Here is a 19,211-nt window from a genome sequence, read left to right as displayed (position 1 = left end):
TGAGCCCCGTGTGTCTCAGGAACATCTCAGAAATGGGGGGCTAACCGAGTATGAACAGACCCTGGGGTCTAGGCCCTGGCCCAGCTGGAGGGAAAAAAAGGGAGAAAAATATTGAAAACTAAATAATTATTTAAGTGTTACATTTCAGTAGTCACAGGCTGTTCAAACTAAGGATAAACAGCTCCAGGTTCAGAAACATGCCGCATTCCCGCTGCAGGGCTTTACCCACCACCGCGGGTAGTCTAAATAATAGACAGTAAGTTTCATTTTACAATATGGAAAATGAGGTGGCGATTTCTCAGCTGGGTCCAAACTCTGGGCTTGTGCTTTGACTAAAATGGAAGCTTTAGAGTGTGATTGCAAACAAATGCTTTCCCCCGAGTAACTCTATGTGAATTTTAGAATTCTCAAGAGGTATCCATGAGTTACCTCTAACAAAGAAGCATCCTTCCGTCGGATGTTTTTTGTTTGTCTTATTAGGACCCCAAATTTAGAGTGAGAGGCTTCCGACTCAGGTGTCTGGTAAGCACGTGGTGGTCTCGTTAAGTTGGAGCCTGAGCTCCTTCACTACTTAATGAAAGCCACTACCTGACTGTAATAATCTATTTCACCAGGAAAAGACATTTTATTAATTCTTAAAGACTTGTCACAGTTGGGCGGGGAGGGGGGTCTTGGTCAGGGGTGGGAGTCGGGGGACGGAAATCAAGCTTTTAAAACCACTGCCTGTGATCCTGGCAGTGTAAGGCAGGTGTTCGAATAATTAAACACTGCTGTGGGGGCTCTGCTGCGCTGGCGGGACTTCGTGCGTTTTGTTACAGGCAGCGTCCCCATGCTGTCTTCGGGAGCCTGCACGGGTCCCGGACCTTACCGGCCCGTAGCAGTCCCAGTGTTATCCCTCCCAGCCAAGAGACAAGCTGCAGGGTTGTCGCGGGCGACGCATAGACCAACGCGACTAGAAATCAGGCTGGCTGGCTTCTCCAGACCAGCCCCACGGCACGGCATGATGTCATGGGAGCTGCCACTCACCGAGATGAAAGGGATGCGGCGCAGCCTGCTGGCACTAGGCAGCCCCGCTGGGGCACCGCGAGAGAAAGCTGCGGATCCAGCCGCTCAGCCCAGGCCGGGGAAAGCCTGCTCTCCAGAGCCGGCAGAACAACGTGGCCCACGTTTAACAAAAGAACGTGTGGCCTGGGAGACCCGAGGCCAGCTAAGAACCTGCCGGTAGCGAACTTTCTAGATCCGCGTGCATAGTGAGTAAGCTCAGCCTTGCCTTTTTGATGCGCAGCCACTGATTGGCGATCAGATTACAGGCACTCCATCTGCCCAGCTCGCCTGCCTTTGATCTGCGCGGGTAATCCATTTTCCTGGATTTGAAGTTTCGTCTGGGCTTGCGCCCACACACATTTTTGGGAAAGCAGAAGCCTTTGGCGCGGAAGTGCTACCAAGCTGCGGAAAGCGTGAGTCTGGAGCACAGGCGAGAAGCAGGTAGGCGTTTGTGTGTGGTTGGAACTTTCACTGCGTTTTCCTCTCGTGTTCAAAAGGGAAAAAGAAATGGCTTTCTATCAACTCCCAGCAAGCATGCCTGAAGCCAAGTCTTGCACCAGGCTGCGTGCTCGTGAGACTGAATTTGATTCTTGATGCAATTGTTTCGCGGTTTGCACAAGAGTTTGCGATCTGTCATGCAAATCGTACTTGGAAGTGAGTAGTTCAAACAGACAAAACCAGGCGCGCAGGGTTTGTTGCAAGCAGGGTTTCAGACTTTAGAAGCTGGGCTGGAAAAATGGCTTACTTTATTTAGTAAATGGTGGGACTTTGTTGAAAATCGCCCCCCTTCCTTTCTTCCCCCCCCCCCCTCTCTTTCTCTCTCTCTCTCTCTCTCTCTCTCTCTCTCTCTCTCTCTCTCTCTCTCTCTCTCTCTCCAAATCTCATCTCTAGCAATTCTAGCAGTGCTATTTATTCTCTGGCCTTAGTCTATCCCACATACGTCCTCGCCGTTTTCACTCCCAAGGGAATCTCTGCAAAGGCATTTAGGGTTGAAGGCTTTCAAGTATAAAGTGAAACAGTGAGGGCCAAGCTGCACTAGGTTTGGCTAAAAATACTCAAGCCAGTCTCGGTAACCTTTGAAAATAGTAGAAGCTTTGTTTACAGAAACACTCACGAGGTTTACTATTCTTAAATTAACATTTACTCTAAATATATAGTGACAGCTGTTGTGAGTTACAATTTGCCAACTGTTTACCAAAACTATCTGGCAATCAACAGTTATTATGTTACATGAAGTATTTTAGCCGCATTTTCACTTCAATTAGTGCCCTACAAAACCAAATTATACTGGGCACCCAGCTTGCCAGTTAACTGCTACTTATGAATTCATCACTTCACACACACACACACACACACACACACACACTGCAAAGACACACACAGACACAGACTCACATACACAGTCTCACACACACAGATACACACAAACTCACACAAACATACACATAGATAAACATACACACAAATAGATGCACAAAACATACACACAAACACACTGAGAAACACACAGAGATGGATACACATGCATGTACACACATGTGCACACAAACACATATTTTTACACTGAACTTCAGGAAACTCGGGACAGTGGGAGTCAGAGCTCTGTACCCACATTGGCCTATTCTAACATTTTGGTCCTGGGTTCATTTGGTAAAATACTTTACAATTACCATAATAGTCTGTTTTATGTTAGCCGGGCAATGAGGGAATGTAAATGGTAAAAAAAAAAAAAAAAAAATTGTTCTGGATTCTGAATTTCTCAAGAGAGAAATAATTGTTTGTGATTATTTTTTCTGATCCAGCCAATTAAGTTACTCGCATAACTTTCCTCCTGGTAATAGGAGGCATTTTGCATATTTGGGTTAATTTAAAAAACCTTAACAGCTATAGAGCGAAGGCTATTTAGAGTCATGGTAAAGTGCCTGTGTTTAGAAGGTATATTGGTAGGAGCTGAGCCCAAAAGATCTAACTTGTCTTTAGTTATGCCAGAAGGATTTTTTTTTTGGAGGGGAAGGCACCAATCATGCATATAGCAGCCTGATTTTTAAACATTTGATTAAAAGGTTCTTTCTATATTTAAAAAAAAAAAAAAAGCTATTTTTAAAGTAATGGCAGAGACAGTGTGCTTGGAATGGGCTGCCCTGTTCAGATGTGGAATTCTGAGCTTCTCCTAAAGACTGTTTATTCCGCTGCTAGGTTCATTTTAACAAACAGACTCTCCTCAGTGCAAAACAAAGGAGAGAATTAGCAATTATCTGATTTATTTAGGCTTTGTAGAAAACTAGCTCGGGCAAGTCAAGTCCTTGAAAATCCACTTCAGTGCCTGAATTAATTCAGTTAATTGTTTACTTCTTGTGTCTTTGTTGAGAACTGAAACCTAGAGCATTTGGTTTTAAAGAAGACTCTCCGCTAGGGCACAGGGGTGCTTCAAAAGGCCTTTCTTAATTAATTGCCACAGGCGCCCCTGCTGGGGACTCAGCAGATACGTCCGTGACAGTTCTCCCTTACAATATTACAATTTTTTTTTTTTTTTTTTTTTTTTTACAAAGCATTTTCTATCTCTTACTTCAATGGCAGCTTTGTTCGTGCAGAAAGGCCAGGGCTTCAAAGGACTCTTACTTCCAGTCCCAATGCTGCCACTAATTAGCTCTGTGACCTTAAGAGAGCCTGCGCACTGTAGAGTGAGGGGCTTGACGGAATCGCTTTCTTTTCCTGGAATGAGCACCGCTGGTGTACTGCGACCCTTTTACGTGTGGGGGAGACTGAGACGGGAAAGTGCTCTCCAGTCCTACCTCGGCTCACTGGCTGACTTCCTGAGCCCACAGGGTCCACTTTCCCGGTCCTTAAGCGAAGGCACTAGGGGGCTGACCAGAGAACAGTGTAGGTTTGAAAGGTAGAAGTAGACGCTTCCTGCTGTGATCTCTTCTTTTGTTCCCATGAGAGATACAACAACTAGATCTGTTGGAACACTTGCAAACGCTTCCTCTGCTTCTGTTTTTCTAAGTGTTTCTGAGTTGTCAAAGTTTAAGACTTGGAGCCTTCATTTTCCACTACCTTTGACTTCCTTAAATAGTTGTTTTTTGTTGTTGTTGTTGTTGTTGTTTTGAGGATGGCTCTGTGCCTCTGATCTTCGGCCTCCATTTCTCAGATGGTGGGGACCACAGGCATGTGCCACCATGCCTGGCCTCCTTAATATTTAAAAGAATTCTCATAAAGAAATGGAATATATCAGTGATGGTTGGGAGATGTGGGTATGTTGAGGGGGAGGAAGATTATAAATAGGCATTGGCATTATATAAACAGCATGTGTAGTTTTGTTTTGTTTTTAATTGGTGTTTTCTTAGGGGGCATAGGGATCCACAGAGAGTTTAATGGTTAATTGAAAATTACTACTCCTAAGTGGAGATTTGCCATGGGGTTTGGTGAAAGTTCTGTTTGTCAGTTCAGCACAGCTCCATAAATGACAGGCTAGTCTGTCCCACTTGAGTGTATCGAGAAATATGATGTGCATTCTCTGTTTGCTTTCTTGGGAAAATTTTTGTTGTGAAAAATTTTAATTTGACCATTGATTAAATTTTATACCTGTCTTTTGCTTTCAAAGCCAAATAGCTAGCTGTTCTTTGTATTATTTATTTTTTTTACGATTTTTATTTATGTGTGTGTATGTCTTTGTGTGTGTGTGTGTGTGGAGAGACAGAGAGACAGAGAGGGAGGGGAGAGGGAGGGGGAGGGGGGAGAGAGAGAGACCCAGCACATGTTTGCTGAGGCCAGAAGAGGGCACTGGATCCCCTCGATCTGGGTTTAGGGGTGGTTGTGAGCCACCCAACATGATCTAGGTTCTGGAATCTAAACTTGGGTTTTGTGGGAGAGCAGGAAGTGCTCTTAACCACTGTGCCATGCCTCCAGTCCCCTTTGCACTCTCTCTCTCTCTCTCATCCATCTTATAAAAGTTCATGTAACTCTTTACAGATTGTTACTTCCATTTATTGTTTCACTATTTAATTCACTCATTATTGATGTAATAATATCAAGACTTCCAGTCACATAAAATAGTATATTTTAAACACTTTATCTCATTTAAATGAACAACTAATAAAACCTGTGATTTCTCCATTGTATGCAGAGAAAAAGTGAGTCCGAGAGGGATTGAGTTACAAGTTCAGGGTCACAGGGATAATTCAGTAGAGGGCAAGCGTGCCTATCTGACTTCAAATCTTAGGTCCTTTGTTCTCAGGCAAGGCAGTCCCTCCGGTTACAGACTGCTGAACTCCACCGTGAGCAAACACTCTACCTAAAATTTTGGCCAACACAAAGCAAAACAAAATAGATCCCATCTTTTTTGGTCTTTCAACATACTTTGTAAGAATTATCAGCTGGCCTAGACTCTCAAATCATAAATAGCCTCTTAGAGTAACAGGAACTCAGGCATCCATTGCCTCTGGCCGGTGAGAAACTGCTCCTGCGATCTCAGCCACTCTAGGTCACCGTGGGGGAAGCTCGGGCTTCTGGGCTCCTTTCGAGGATGATTCCTGGCTGGGCAGTGGTGGTGCATGCCTTTAATCCCAGGCAGAAGCAGGCAGATCTCCGTGAGTTCAAAGCCAGCCTGGCCTGCAGAGTGAGTTCCAGGACAGCCAGGGCTACATAGAGAAACCCTGTCTCTAAAAACAAGAAAGAAAGAAAGAAAGAAAGGGAGAGAGAAAGGTCCTTAACTTGCATTTGCCTGGTTTAGAGGAATGCATAAGGCGGATGAAGAAAGGAAAGATGGGGCTCCCTGGTGTCTTCTCTGTCTTCTATAGCTGCCCTTATGTGGTTCGCTAAGGCTCGCATCCTAGATAGTACGGGCTGTCACCCACAATGACTTCAGTCTTGCATAAGAAGGGAAGGAGCGGCCAGGAGGGAGGTCAAGTGACTTTAAGAAACTTTCTCTTAAACTTTTGGCTAAGAAACCAAATGACAGTATGGTTTCTTCTGCCCTGTTAGCTGTCTCCAGGTTACCAGTAACCTAACAACAGCCTTGCACCGGGGGCTATGGGCCAGCCAGCCTGCTCGGTGTGGAGAAGGGCAAAGCGCAGAGTGACTGGGTGACCATCTACTTGGGGGTTTGATGCCACGAACTCACAAGGATCCATCCAAGGGCTCCGAACTCTGAATCGAGCGTGCCCTGTGAATGTCACATGGTTGACTGAACAGCCTCTTTCCCCTTTCTGTAGACATTAATTGTATAGTGAAGACGGTGTGAGGATGCCGGGAGCCCAGAATTTGATCCTCTCTGAATTATTAACTTCCTGTGTGACTCTGAACATGACTTCTAACTGCTGGCCTTCAGTTCTCCCAACTCTTCATCCTAATTGGTAGCCAGGGTTATTAAAACAAAACAAAACAAACAAAAACTTATATTTTTGGTGTTGGGTTTAGAACCCCCACCCCGTTTTATTGCTTGTATTTACAAACTTGGTTATTATTGGAGACTCTCGCTTCCAAGTTAATTAAGTCAACAACTTAGAAACAAGTTTTATTTATTTATTTGTTTTGTGTACATGTGTGTGTGACAGGGTGGCAGTGAGCACATGCCACTTACGTGTGTGGAGACCAGAGGACAGCGGACTGAGCTGGCTCTCTCCTCCTATTGGGTGTCGGTCCTGAGGAGAGAATTGGAGTTAGGGTTGGTAGCAGATGCATTTACCTGCTCAGCCCCTCTTGATGGCCAGTCATTCAACTGATTTTTTAATAAATATCTGCTATATTCCATGTGCTGTGAACTAACCTGATAAAAATCCACTATTTTCCTGTACCTAGCATTCTAGTGTATTTTCCCACAGCATCGTGTTTTACAGTGGAGTGCCCCCCCCCCCCCCCAGCATCAGACAGCTTTCCATGAGCAATCAACAGTGCTTGTGAACCAGCCATACCCACTGAGTCGGCCATCGCTGGACTTTTCCTCATGGAAACATGTTACTTCAGTACTTTACGTTTTTGGTGAAAAGATCCTAAACAAGTGTGTTCTATAACACCTGCGCATTGCCAAAGCTAGACTCAGAAGCCAAGCTGAGATATAATCTGTCTGTGGTAGCATATGCTGGTAAACCCAGAACTCCAGAGACAGGGCTGGGAGATGCTGCCGGCTCCAGCTGCTGCAAACTGCATAGTGGGTTCTAAACCAGCCAGGGCTACACAGGGACATAAACAGGACCCCATCTCAAACGATAACAACAAAACCTACCTTAAAACTAATCATAAAAACAGTAGCTCTTTCAAAAGCCTCATAGCGACTTGGCTTTTCCGATTAAAATCTCAATCTGTTGATAAGATCGAGTGCTTAATGCGAGGAAAAACATTCTCAACCCCCCCCCCCCCCCCCCCCACCAATGGGTTTCTCTGAAGGGACCTAGCAACCTTTTCTCTTTCTCACATACAGGCTCTCACTATGTAGCCCAGGATGACTTTGAACTTACCATCTTCCTGCCCCATTCCCCACCCCCACCCCCTGTGACCCCACATCCAGCTAGATCTTGCAATTCTTTTGGAGGGCCATTGGTGGTCAATGGAGGGCCTGGGCTCTCACTCAGGGCTGTTCCTGGATCGCACACTCAAGCGAGGCAAAGGGGAGAGCGTCGTTTTACTTATGGGCATCTAAGGGCTGAGGTGCAGAGGCTCCACGTCCCCTTTCTTATTGTCAGTTGCTATTTCAGTGATTTATTGACCAATGTCCTGCCGTGAATAGTGCCATTTACTAAGTATGCACCTGTGCCAAGTGCCAGCCTAGGAGGTTTAATGCCTGGCATTATTTACCAACCCCCTCCAGTGAAGCGACTTGCTCTACAGAGGAAGAAGGGAAGTGACTATCCCGGGGTTAACCACTCCAAGGCCATGCAGCTAGTGGGTGCCAAGTTGGCATCCAGACCTGATCACTTGCTCCTGAAGCCCGTGTGTGTTCACAGTTGGGTCTCTCTGCCCAGTGAGCTAACAGGCTAACTGGCAAGATCAATCAAACACATGAAAGGATCCAAGAACTAATGAGCTGAATAATGGCTTGCTGTCTCAAAGTACAAAAGGAGGTCGGACAGGACAGCCGCACTTGGCTGAAGTCAGGGAAGGTAATTTCTGGTCAGCAGATTAAATTCCACCCCAAACCATTCAGGCACTAGCATCTATTGGAATGGTTGATGGTATCGGAGGCACAAGTCGGAGGGAAATCTGCCCCTTTTCCAGAAGCATTTTTAACTCCTTGGGGGAAGAATCCTAAAATACACAGGCCCTCTTGCCACGAGGCTTGTGACAAGTGCTGAATTATCGCAAACCTTTGAAAGGGAGGAAATAAAGTTGAGGATGGGGGGGGCGACGGTGGGAGTCAAGACTTCCTGAAATATGAGAAAACAGTCGAGGGAGGTAGGCAAGGTGCATGAGCATAATGAGGAAGCTTCTAGAACACAGAAAGGGCAGATTCAGGACACAGTTGAGGCCAGGCAAGCAGACCAGTTTGGTCAGAATATAAAGCTAGAAGTCTGGAGGAAGATAAGGCTCAAAGTGTGGGCGGAGCCCAAATGTGGAAATCTTTACATGCGAATCCTAGGAGTATGGAAGTGCCCTCTCCCAACAGCCTTGGCTCAGAGAGACAGGCCACAGGATGGGGTGTGTGTGGAGGGGGACGGGGAGGGGGGGGTGCTGTGGTTCATATTCCTGGGTGGGGGTGGGGCAGGGAGACAAAGTACTGTGGAGGAGGTGCTTGGTCGGGAGGTAAAGGAAACAAGAAGGGCGAATGCCAGAGATCTTGCAAGGGAGGAAGGCCAGGTTTAGTTTGCTAAAGATGGGCTGATGATTACTCTAGGAGACTCCGGGCTATCAAGAAAATAAGACATGCCCTCAAGAGATGGAGGTGTGGTGGGGGAAAGGAATGGTCCAGGGATTGCATCACCGCCATTCAGGAATGAGAATGTTAGCCGGGCGCTGGAGAGTGCTAGTGATGCACAGGGCAGCGACAAGCATCCTCGCCTGGACATCCAAATAAGCTCAAGCACTTACCTGCCAACCACCTGTAGATTTCCTTCCTGAGATTTGTGTTCTGGGTCTGTTACGTTCAAAGTCTCCACCTTTAAAGGTGACTCTTAGGAGCGATAGCGGTGAAGGAGTGCTCCGCCATGTTGTTTGCAGTGTGGGGATCGGGTCACAAACTTGTGTATTTGAAGGCTGAAGGTAAAAGCCATTCGCTCCACAAGATATCCTTTGAGGCTCTAAGGAGCAAATCCCATCCCAAGGAGAGGGGCTCTTGACTTAGGGAAGGGCAGATCAACACAGGACCAACCTGGCGATGTGCCTGTGCATCAAAGTCATGCACAGTTCCCAGGATTGGGAGGACCTTACCCGCTGACCCAATTATTGAAGGCACAGGGCAGGAATGCCTTACATTCCTATAGCACAGCACAGATCTATTTTAATATAAAGCAGGTGTTCAAACTAAGGCTCTAAACATTACCTGTCACAGGAAAAGGGGAGCCTGTGAGCCTGGACCTGCCTTCTGCTATGTCCCCTCCCCTTGGCCAGTGGGTCAGGTTTACTGGGTGAACCTAGCAACTGGACTAGGCTGGTCCTGAGCAAAGATGAGGAATAGGGCTATGGCAATCCGGCACCCCAGGCTCAGCCTCCGGAGGTACCATGCAGTGAGCTGGTCCTGTATCTGTGAGTACCTGTGAGCTGGGTCCTCACAGTCTTCAGGGACCCGAGCTGAGAGGTCTGATCTTCTCAGGCCTTTTCTCCGGTGAAGAAAACAGGCCCTAGGTGAGATGTGATCTGGTAAAGGAAAAGCACAGAGATCCTGGAGAAATATGTCTGGAAGACTCATTTCTTCCTTTCTTGCTCCTAACAAAACCTGGTGGTCTTGGTTGTCCCACCCCCCACCCCCCTCCACCCCCGTCCAACCCTGTTCATACTGCAACCATTGGCCTCATGATGGGAGCCCATAACTAGAGCTGAGAGCAGAGGTCGGGAGAGCCAAGGCTTGCTCAGCACAGGTGTGGGGCAGGTGAGACCCAAGGGGTGTCACGGCCTTGATGGGGGCCGGGTGACAGAGTAGAGGCGGGGTGCCGTCAATGAGAGCCGCTAGGTTTGAGAACCAGGCTGGGGACACGTTGAGGACCCTGGAGTTGGCTCCTACCCCTCCCCCCCCCAGCTCCCACCAACCCCCAACGCCAGGACTAACTAGGGGTGTGGGGAGATCTGGAAGAGGAGCCTGATCCGAAGGCGGGGCTCCCAGCAAGCAGGGGCGGAGCGAGTTCCGGCAGCAGCGGTTGCCGGGCTACTGAGCGGAGGAGAGGCGGCAGCTGCTCTGTGCGCGGCGGGAGAGGATCCCTGCGCAGCCTGGAGCCCGCACCCGGCGCAGCCCCAGCCTCGGACTGCAGTCGGGCGCCACCGGGCAGGACCAGGGGAAGGTAGGTGTCTCTGTAACGGGATTGCAGCGCTGCAGGACCCAGTTTGCCGGGGGATCGGAGCCGAGGGGAAGTGGTTGCCTGAGGAAGGGAGGGCTTGCTGCCTGGGCGCACGTGCGGGGAGAAGCGGGCTGAGTGACGGACAGCCCTGGACCCTCAAGTCTCTTTGGGGACGAAAGAATGAGTGACAGGACTTAAAGTGTAGCCTGTGAAGGATGAGTTTATAAGGCACATGTGCGTGCGTGCGTGTCTGTCTGTGTGCGTGTGCGTGTATGCAGATCGCGCCTAGCACACCTACTCTCTGAGCAGCCAGCCACTCGGAGCTCCCAGCTGGCGCCCACGCCCCACTCACTGCCCAACTGCAGCTGAGCGGGCCAAAAAGGGAACATTTAGAAGCTCCATCTGTAGCCCAGAATCATTCTCTTTGCGTGCGAAAAGGATTCTTGAATGCCAGAGTTGCTAGTACATTCTGAGCCGAGCATGTCATAGACTGGAGGAGAGAAGCCAGCTCTCACAGGATTCTCAGCGCCCCCTGAGTTTAGATATGTTAGTCCATTACTTTATTCGGTTTATTCGGGGGTGGGGGTGGGGAATAAATATAACTCAAGCTGGCGTCAAACTTATGTTGCTTAGGCTGTGCTTGAACTGAGCCCTCTCCAGTCCTGCCTCAGCCTTCCAGTATTGGGATTACAGGATGTATTCTCGGATCTCAAGTTTGGCGAGCATCCAAAACCAATGATTAGCTTTAGTAGCAGTAAACTAACCACTAAGCCTATATCTAGCGTTCTAAAAATCCATGTGACTTTTTTTTTTTCATTTTAATAATAGGACTCACTTTGTAAGCAAAACTATAAACACCACTGGGTGTTTCTCTAAGTGAAACAGTTAAATTCAATTTATTTATGAAGATATGATTTTTTTTTTTTACTTCAGTGACATGTCCTTTGACTACAAAGCAGTTTATAGACACAGGAAATGGGTATTGCTAGACACGGCTTATGTAAACAGAATAATTTATTTTTGTGCTATCATTTCATGATCAACTTCTTATATGCACAGGGATAATTATATTACATTAGTTTAGTATTTACTTCGACTATTTTCTGTGGAGGAAGCTATGTATCTCTGAAGTTTTCAGAGGTATGGGTAACAACAACAACAAAAAGAATTTTTCTTTGCATGTTGAGTTGGTGTGAAAGGAATACAAAAATATAAGAGTGACTTGTGAAAATACTGCTTTGGCATGAATGCACGAAGCATTATCATAAGCTCTGTAAATTCTTTACTTTTTAATCAATGAAAATGTCTCAGGATGTTTATTTTATTACCAGGGCCACATGGCTTTATTGACTTTAGAATTTTCTTTTCCATAGTAATTGTTCACTCTTGAGACGTTAAGACAATATTTTCTGGGACAACTGTAGATATTATTTCTTTGATGGGAGCACCTAATGACCAGTCCAGGATTATGATTCTGAAGCCAACAAATATGAACTTTAAATTTTTAAAAAAATTTTTTATTACATATACAGTGTTTTGCTTGCATGTGTGCCTGTACGTCAGTAGAGGGCATCAGATCTCATTATAGATGGTTGTGAGCCACCATGTGCTTGCTGGGAATTGAACTCAGGACCTTTGGAAGAGCAGGCAAGTGCTCTTAACCTCTGAGCCATCTCTCTAGCCCCAAATATGAACTCTTATGCACTGAGAATGGCAGTGACTACAGTGTAAAAGACCTTTTCCCAGTAAAAGACATTGTATAAAGGACATTGCAAATGTGCAAGGAGTGTGTGCCTGTGTGCATGTGTGTGTGCTTGCACATACATGTGTGTAGACATGTGGAGGCCAAAGGACAACTGAATATATTTATGACTATTTGCCTTATTCCCTTGAGACAGAATCTCTCACTGAACCTGAAGCGTGTTCTTTCAGGTAAACCACTGGAGAACTGCAACCCGCCTGTCTCCTGTCCCCGTGCTCTTATGTGGGTGCTAGGAATCCGAACTCATATTTTCAAGCATTATTATCTACTGAGCCATCTCCCAGACTCTTAGAAAGTTTTAAAAAACTTTTATTTTATGTGTATGGGTGCTTTCCTTGCATGTATGCCTGTGTAACATGTGCATGAGGCACCTGCAGAGGCCAGAAAAGGGTGTTGGGTACCCTGGGATTGCAGTTACAGATGGTCAAGAGCTGCCCTGTGGGTGCTGGGATTTGAACTCTGCTTCTCTGGAAGAGCAACCTGTACTCTTAACCACTGGGCCATCTTTCCAGCTCCTAAAAAGATGTTTTTACAGTCTTTAAAAAAAAAAAAAGCCCAGCTAATTAAATGATTCAAAATTTAATTCATGTATATTTCAAATGCAAATGAGCTGTAAGCACGTGGACAGTGAGTGACTTAGGACTGGCAAGCGACTTTGCATGTTCTCTTTTAATACGTTAACGTAATTTATCAGTTACAGCACTTAGGCAATTCAGAGCCTGTTTGAGACTTTTAAAACAAGTGTGAGGAATTGTGCTGACGCGCATGCAAATTTCCTTCTCCTCCTTTTCCACGTATTTAAATCTCCGAACCCAGCCTTAGTTTTGCTCAACCCTCTAGACCACTTCCACCCCAAAATCACCACATCACAACCAAAAAGCTCCATGCATCTTTCATGACAAAATTGCGAATTGTTTTTAAACCTGAGAAGTCAGTCTTTAAATCCAAGCATTTAAAATTCTAGGCCAGGCCATCAAATTCCACCAGCGCGGAATCTGGGTTGACTAAGGATGTCCTTGTAGACTAAATGTATCCTCCACGTGAACGAATCAGCAGCTGCAGTGGGCAGAGGGGCCGCGGAGCAGTTTATTACATGTGTCCCACAGCAGGTGACTGTTGGACGGCCATAGGCTTTGTAAAGGAAACTCCAGGCTGAAGAAAAAGACAAACAAGGCAGTATGAACGGAGCGGCCTCCGGTTTGTGCAGGCCAAGCTGGGAGTTCATTCATCACACTTTATTTGTTGAGAGTGTTTACATTTGAAAGTAAGATGTTTAAATAGAACTGGGTTATCTTCTAGCCCCACGCATCACAAAGCGCATGCTTTTTAAACCGTAGGATTAAACCCCAGGTTTTAAAAAGAAAAGAGTCATCCATCAGTAATTATATGCGGCTGCGATGATTGCGTTTCTCTTTAAAAAAAAAAACTTGGATGGGTCTCATGAGGAAATTCTGCATGGACGGAGACAGCCTACGCAAGAAGACACTCCAAATGGTTTAAAGACCTTTTGGAATCTACCCAGGCTTCCTTCCAAAATAAAAATTTTAACAGCTGTGTCTTAGGCTGTGCACAGTCCTGAGGGCAACTGTCTTTGAGCACTCACGATCAGACGATGCTATGATTGTTTTATTTGTATCTTAGGATCAACGGTCAGTAGATTTCAGAAAACGTTCATGACTTATTAGCAGTGTACTTGTTACGCGACCATTTTGAGAATTCTGACATTTCCCTAGAGCAAACATGATTGAGCTCGCAACTCAAGAAGTAACAAGAATCCATCTCAGGAAACCCTAGCGGAGGGTAAGTTCTGTGCGGATGAAACAAACAGAACTAGAAGGCCTGGCTGAAGCCCTGGATGATTTTGAACTTTGGGGAATTTGAACTGCTGAGTTTGGCAGCAGAAAACCTTAACACTTGTGGAGTCCTTAGGCACAAACATTTCGTTATTTGGAGAGAACCGCTCTGACTTCCCTTCCGGTGTGCACGGTCCTCTCAACCTTTACACAACTCTGCAAGCTTCCTAGGCCACCAGGGCTGCCAGCTCCCCCCCACTCCCCCCGCATGGATAAGGATTTTCAGAACACAGTCAAGTTAGGATAAGATTAAGAATAGCCACAGGAGGGCTGGAGAGATGGCTCAGAGGTTAAGTGCACTGCCTGCTCTTCCAAAGGTCCTGAGTTCAGTTCCCAGCAAGCACATGGCGGCTCATGGCTATCTATAATGAGATCTGGTGCCCTCTTCTGGTGTATGAGGATATGCAGGCAGAGCACTGTGTACATAATGAATAAATAAATCTTTTAAAAAGAAGAAGAATAGCTATAGGAGCTGGGCGTGGTGGCGCACACCTGTAATCCCAGCACTCGGGAGGCAGAGGCAGGTGGCTCTCTGTGAGTTCGAGGCCAGCCTGGTCTACAAAGTGAGTCCAGGACAGCCAAGGCTACACAGAGAAACCCTGTCTCAAAACAAACAAACAAACAAACAAACCCAGACAGACAGACAGACAGAATAGCCACAGGCTGAGGCTTGTTGTCCTATTCCTATTTGAAAACAGTATGACAAATTTCTGTTTTCCCTCCTGTTATTTCTAAGCCACTTATCCAATTATCACAGTGTAAGCAATTTGTACTTAATACATTTGCTTTATTTCTAAGGCTTTTATTTTTTATTTTTTAAAGCAGTAAGCTTGTTAATTTCCCATTTCTTTAATGTTTTATCTTATTCCTATTAGAAAAATTCATGGTCAAGTGCTGCTTTATTATATAATGTTACAGTTTTGCTATAAAGTCCCATCCACTTTATCTGTGGGTTAAAAGTTTTTGAGAGGTAGAAATTAGGGGCTGGGTGTGCTGGCTTGTACCAAAATATTCCATAATACAGAAAATGAGGCAGGAGGTTTGCTGTGAGTTTGGCCTGCATAGTGACACTTTATCTCAAAAACCAAAAAATAAAATATAACAGATGGAAGAATAAGGAAAATGAAATGATTTATTCTGTAAAAGATTATGTGGATCATTCTAAGTATTCTTAGATTCATACGCTTTGATGGTTTACTAGTTTAAAGATGCTCATATTTAATGTTAGAAACATTGCTTGTTGTTTAAGCTAGAATGATAAAAATCCGCTTTTTCTTCTTAGAGACAGTTGTTGACTGAGGTTGATCATCCCTAGGCCAGAGATCCAGGATCTGAAATTCAACAAAATCTGATATGATGCCACATGAGAAAATTCCACACCAGGAAGCTTCCCGTAAGGCCAGGCACGATGGCCCAGCACTAGGAGGGAGACAGAGGCCGGAAGGGGGTGGGTGGTGGTGTTTCTATAGGGGCCAGCCAGGGCTACATAGTGAGACTGTGTCTCAGACAAAACCAACCAACTAACCAACCAATCAACCAAACAAACCAACACACCCCACACTTGACACGTGGGTAAATGGTCTTTAGGCTATATGGCCAAAGTGAATATAAAACATAAATGGATTTAATTTTCTAGACCTTGGTCCACTCCTCAAGCCAGCCATTATGTATACAAACACCTTCTAAAACTTGCAGGCTTACCAAATCTAAAATGCTTCTGGCCTCAAGCATTTTATTTTATTTTGGAGTCGTGTAAGCATGTACCTGGGTCATTGGGTGTTTTTCTCTACATTTCCCATCTTTTTTTTTTTTTTTTTTTTAAATATCAAACAAAGCAAGTTTTGTATGGTGTTATAGACAATTTAAACAGCGCAGTTAACAGTATGACCCTATACCTACCAACTAGAACTCACACATCCTTCATGTGTTTTATGGAATGTATTGAGAAATCGACTGTATGTTAAGTTTATAAGGCAGACCTCATTGCGAAAGACTGCTTTTTAATTTTATTTTTAAAAATTTTGTGTGTATGAGTGTTTTGCCTACATGTGTGCTTGTGTGCCACGTGCTTGCGGTTCTGATAGATGGAAGAGGGCGTCCTATTCCTGGGGCTGGAGTTACAGATGGCTGTGAGCCCCTTATGTCAGTGCTGGGAATTGAACCCTCATCTTCTGACAGACAGCCAGTTTTCTTAACTGATCAGTCATCTCTCCAGCTCAAGGCTGCTTTTGGGGGCTGGAGAGATGGCTCAGCAACTAAGGATAATGACTGCTTCTCTGGAGGACCTGGGTTCAAATCCCAGCACCCATATGGCAGTTCACAACTGCCTGTAATTCATTCCAAGATCTGACACTCTCACATAGACATACATGCAGGCAAAACACCAATTCAATAAAATAAAAGTTAATTTAAAAGAACATTTAAAAACGCAAGTTTTTAAAAAGACTATTTTGATCGCAGCATACTTTTAGAATACATAAAATACATTTGGTTACTTAAAAACATGGCTGTTTATTCAATTTCTCCCGAGACCTTTACTACATTTTCATTTTCTTCTTTTTTTAATTGATAAGAATTTCTTTTTAATCCCTAAGAGTAAACGCATTACTGTGATTGCCTAAACAAAATGTAAGTAATGATGACCCCGGTTGAATGTCAACCCTGATGGAAACCTTAGATGAACAGCTACAGGCTGAGAGAGAGGGGACTAGTCCTCCATAGGAATGAGCCCCCTGGTTGGCTGTGCGTTACTGAGAGGTCAACCCCCAAAGCATACATCCAAGCCCCACCTTACCTTTTGAACCAGGGCCTCTCAGTGAACCCGGAGCTCATTATTTGGACAGGACTGGCTGGCTGGCGGGATCCGAGCTTCCCTTGTCTCTACTTCCCCAGTGCTACCATGGCAGGGTCTGTCTGTCTGTCTGTGCCAAACTTCAGATCTTTTTGATCTTCATGGACTCAGTCATCTTCCCAGCCCCACCTCCCTAAGCGTTTTAGACAAGAGACAGCCCCTCTCTTAGAGCCCTGCATCCAAGAATGACGTCCTGACCTGGAATCTGTTCCACTACAATCACTTATATTTCACTCTTCGTGCTATATTGGCACTTATTTCTCACTTACATTACTTCGTCCTTTACAACTCTAAGATACTAACGTTATCTCTGATTTATTTTTCACTTAGCATGTCCCACCTACACAGTCCGTGCGAATTGCAATCCTGGAATGAAACTGAAGTCCTGGCCATTAAGTCTCCAGGCCCTGACTGACATAACAAACACACAAGGCTGGTAGGTGGTGGAATATAGGAAGAGAAGCAAGCCACACAGTGAAAAGAGGAGCTGAAAAACTATGCGAGCTTCCATGTGAGGGACAAGCCACGCCTGGCCTCACCTCGGTATGGCCTCAGGGCTGATAGGCTGGCTCCTGTGTCAAGGAAGTCCTTCAGAACACCAAAAATTATTTTTAAAGACCCAAGTATGTGCCTCGGCATTTGTTGCTCTTGCAGAGGGTCTGAGTTCAGTTACCAACACCCACGTGGCAGCTCTCGTAACTGCTCGTAACTCTAGTACCAGGACATCTGACACCCTCTTCTGACCTCCGAAGGCACACGTGGTGCACACACATGAGTGCAGGCAAAACATTCATACACATAAAGAGTGAACATTAAAAAACAACAACAAAACCCCAAAACAACAACAGCAAGCCCCCAAGCATTGCCTTGGCTACAGACTAGGAGAGAGAAGCAAGCAACTGCGCATGATGGGAGGCGAGGTCCTGGGTACCCCATGCCAAAGTGCCCAAGCTACATTCATGGTTGGCAGGCATTGGTTTAAAGACTGCTTTAGAGGCCTGCCCAGCCTGGCTGACTTGGAGTCTCCTGGGTATTGCTCTTCTGAGCTGCCGCCTCTGAGGTCCCTTTGCCCATGTGCACGTGGCACGGGTTTTTGTTTTGTTTATTGCCAGCAAGTGCCAGGGGTTGCCTGTATGGCACCTGTTATGTTCCTGTCCCTGCCAAGCTGGGCCAGCTGGGACACATCTGCATTAATGTCCATTCAGGCAGCCAAGCAGGGTGAGCAGCTTGGTGTGTGAGGGCCTCTTCAGAGCAGCTGGCGCGATGTGTGCCAGCCCTGTACTTTTGGATTTTTGTACCTTCTTATTCTGACCCAGTTCTGATGCTTCTGCCCTCCTTGGTGGGGCTGCAGGCAGACATCAGGGCAGGAGTGCCTGTTCTGAGATGCTAGCTAGGGCCAGTTTTGCTGCACCTGACCCATAGAAGTGGATGTAGGGTCGTTGGAAGGTGTTTCCAGCATGGACTTTTTGTTTGTTTGTTTGTTTGTTTGTTTTTAGTTTTTCAAGATAGGGTTTCTCTGTGTAGCCCTGGCTATCCTAGGCTCAATTTGTAGATCAGGCTGGCCTCGAACTCAGAGATCCACCTGCTTCTGCCTCCAGAGTGCTGGGATTAAAGGCATTCGATTTGCCACCATCGCCTGACTAACAGACTAACAGACCATTATATAGAGGCATAGTCATTTGTGTTTCTTGGCCTTGATGAGTTAATGCCAAAAACATAGAATCTTGAAACATAAATTCATATTTTATGTCTTTGAGCCCAATCTCGGAATGCTATAGTTTTAACACAGTTTCACAAACCGCCTTTTTATTGTCTTGTTTTTTTTTCTTTTATTTTAAATATTATCAACAAATAGTTATTTCATTACATTTTTCTTTTGTTTTTATGAATGCCACAGAATTTCATAAGGAAATCTCATTTTATTCAAGGAAATTCATGGTCACACTTATAACACTCCACCAGTGAAGTGGTTGGTTTCTAAAGTGCTCCTTGGCCAGGGTATAGAAGGCGTGTAGAAGAAAGTGGTGCCCACCGAGCTGCCTCCAGGTGCACCTTGTTAGTATCATCCCCACCATAGCTTTCTGCTCAAACTGGGTTGAATGAGTAAAATTAAATTTGCCGTTTCATTATATAGTTGTCATCAGCTTCATTGATGCAATCCCACCTGCTCTAGTAAAAGAGGCCATTGGATCCAGCCACACAAGACCTCAAGTCTGCAGTGACATGACAGAATGTCTAAGATGCCGTGTGGGGTCACCAGACAGAAATTTGATTTGACAACC

The 19,211-nt window shown here is 45.5% G+C and overlaps 1 protein-coding gene across 1 annotated transcript in view; it reads left to right on the top strand.

Moving 5' to 3' along the window:
- The first annotated feature begins 936 nt into the window (after window positions 1-936).
- The window catches only part of Tnfrsf19 (TNF receptor superfamily member 19), an 86,677-nt gene continuing 68,402 nt past the window's right edge, over window positions 937-19,211 (top strand). The window contains exon 1 of the mRNA XM_051160658.1: window positions 937-1,485. The gene's annotated coding sequence lies outside the window, so the exon portion shown is untranslated. The remainder of the gene's footprint in view (window positions 1,486-19,211) is intronic.

The sequence above is a fragment of the Acomys russatus genome, chromosome 18, assembly GCF_903995435.1.
Source record: "Acomys russatus chromosome 18, mAcoRus1.1, whole genome shotgun sequence".
Taxonomy (NCBI): Eukaryota; Metazoa; Chordata; class Mammalia; order Rodentia; family Muridae; genus Acomys; species Acomys russatus.
Note: the sequence above shows the minus strand (reverse complement) of the source record. Positions and strands in the feature narration are given on the sequence as shown.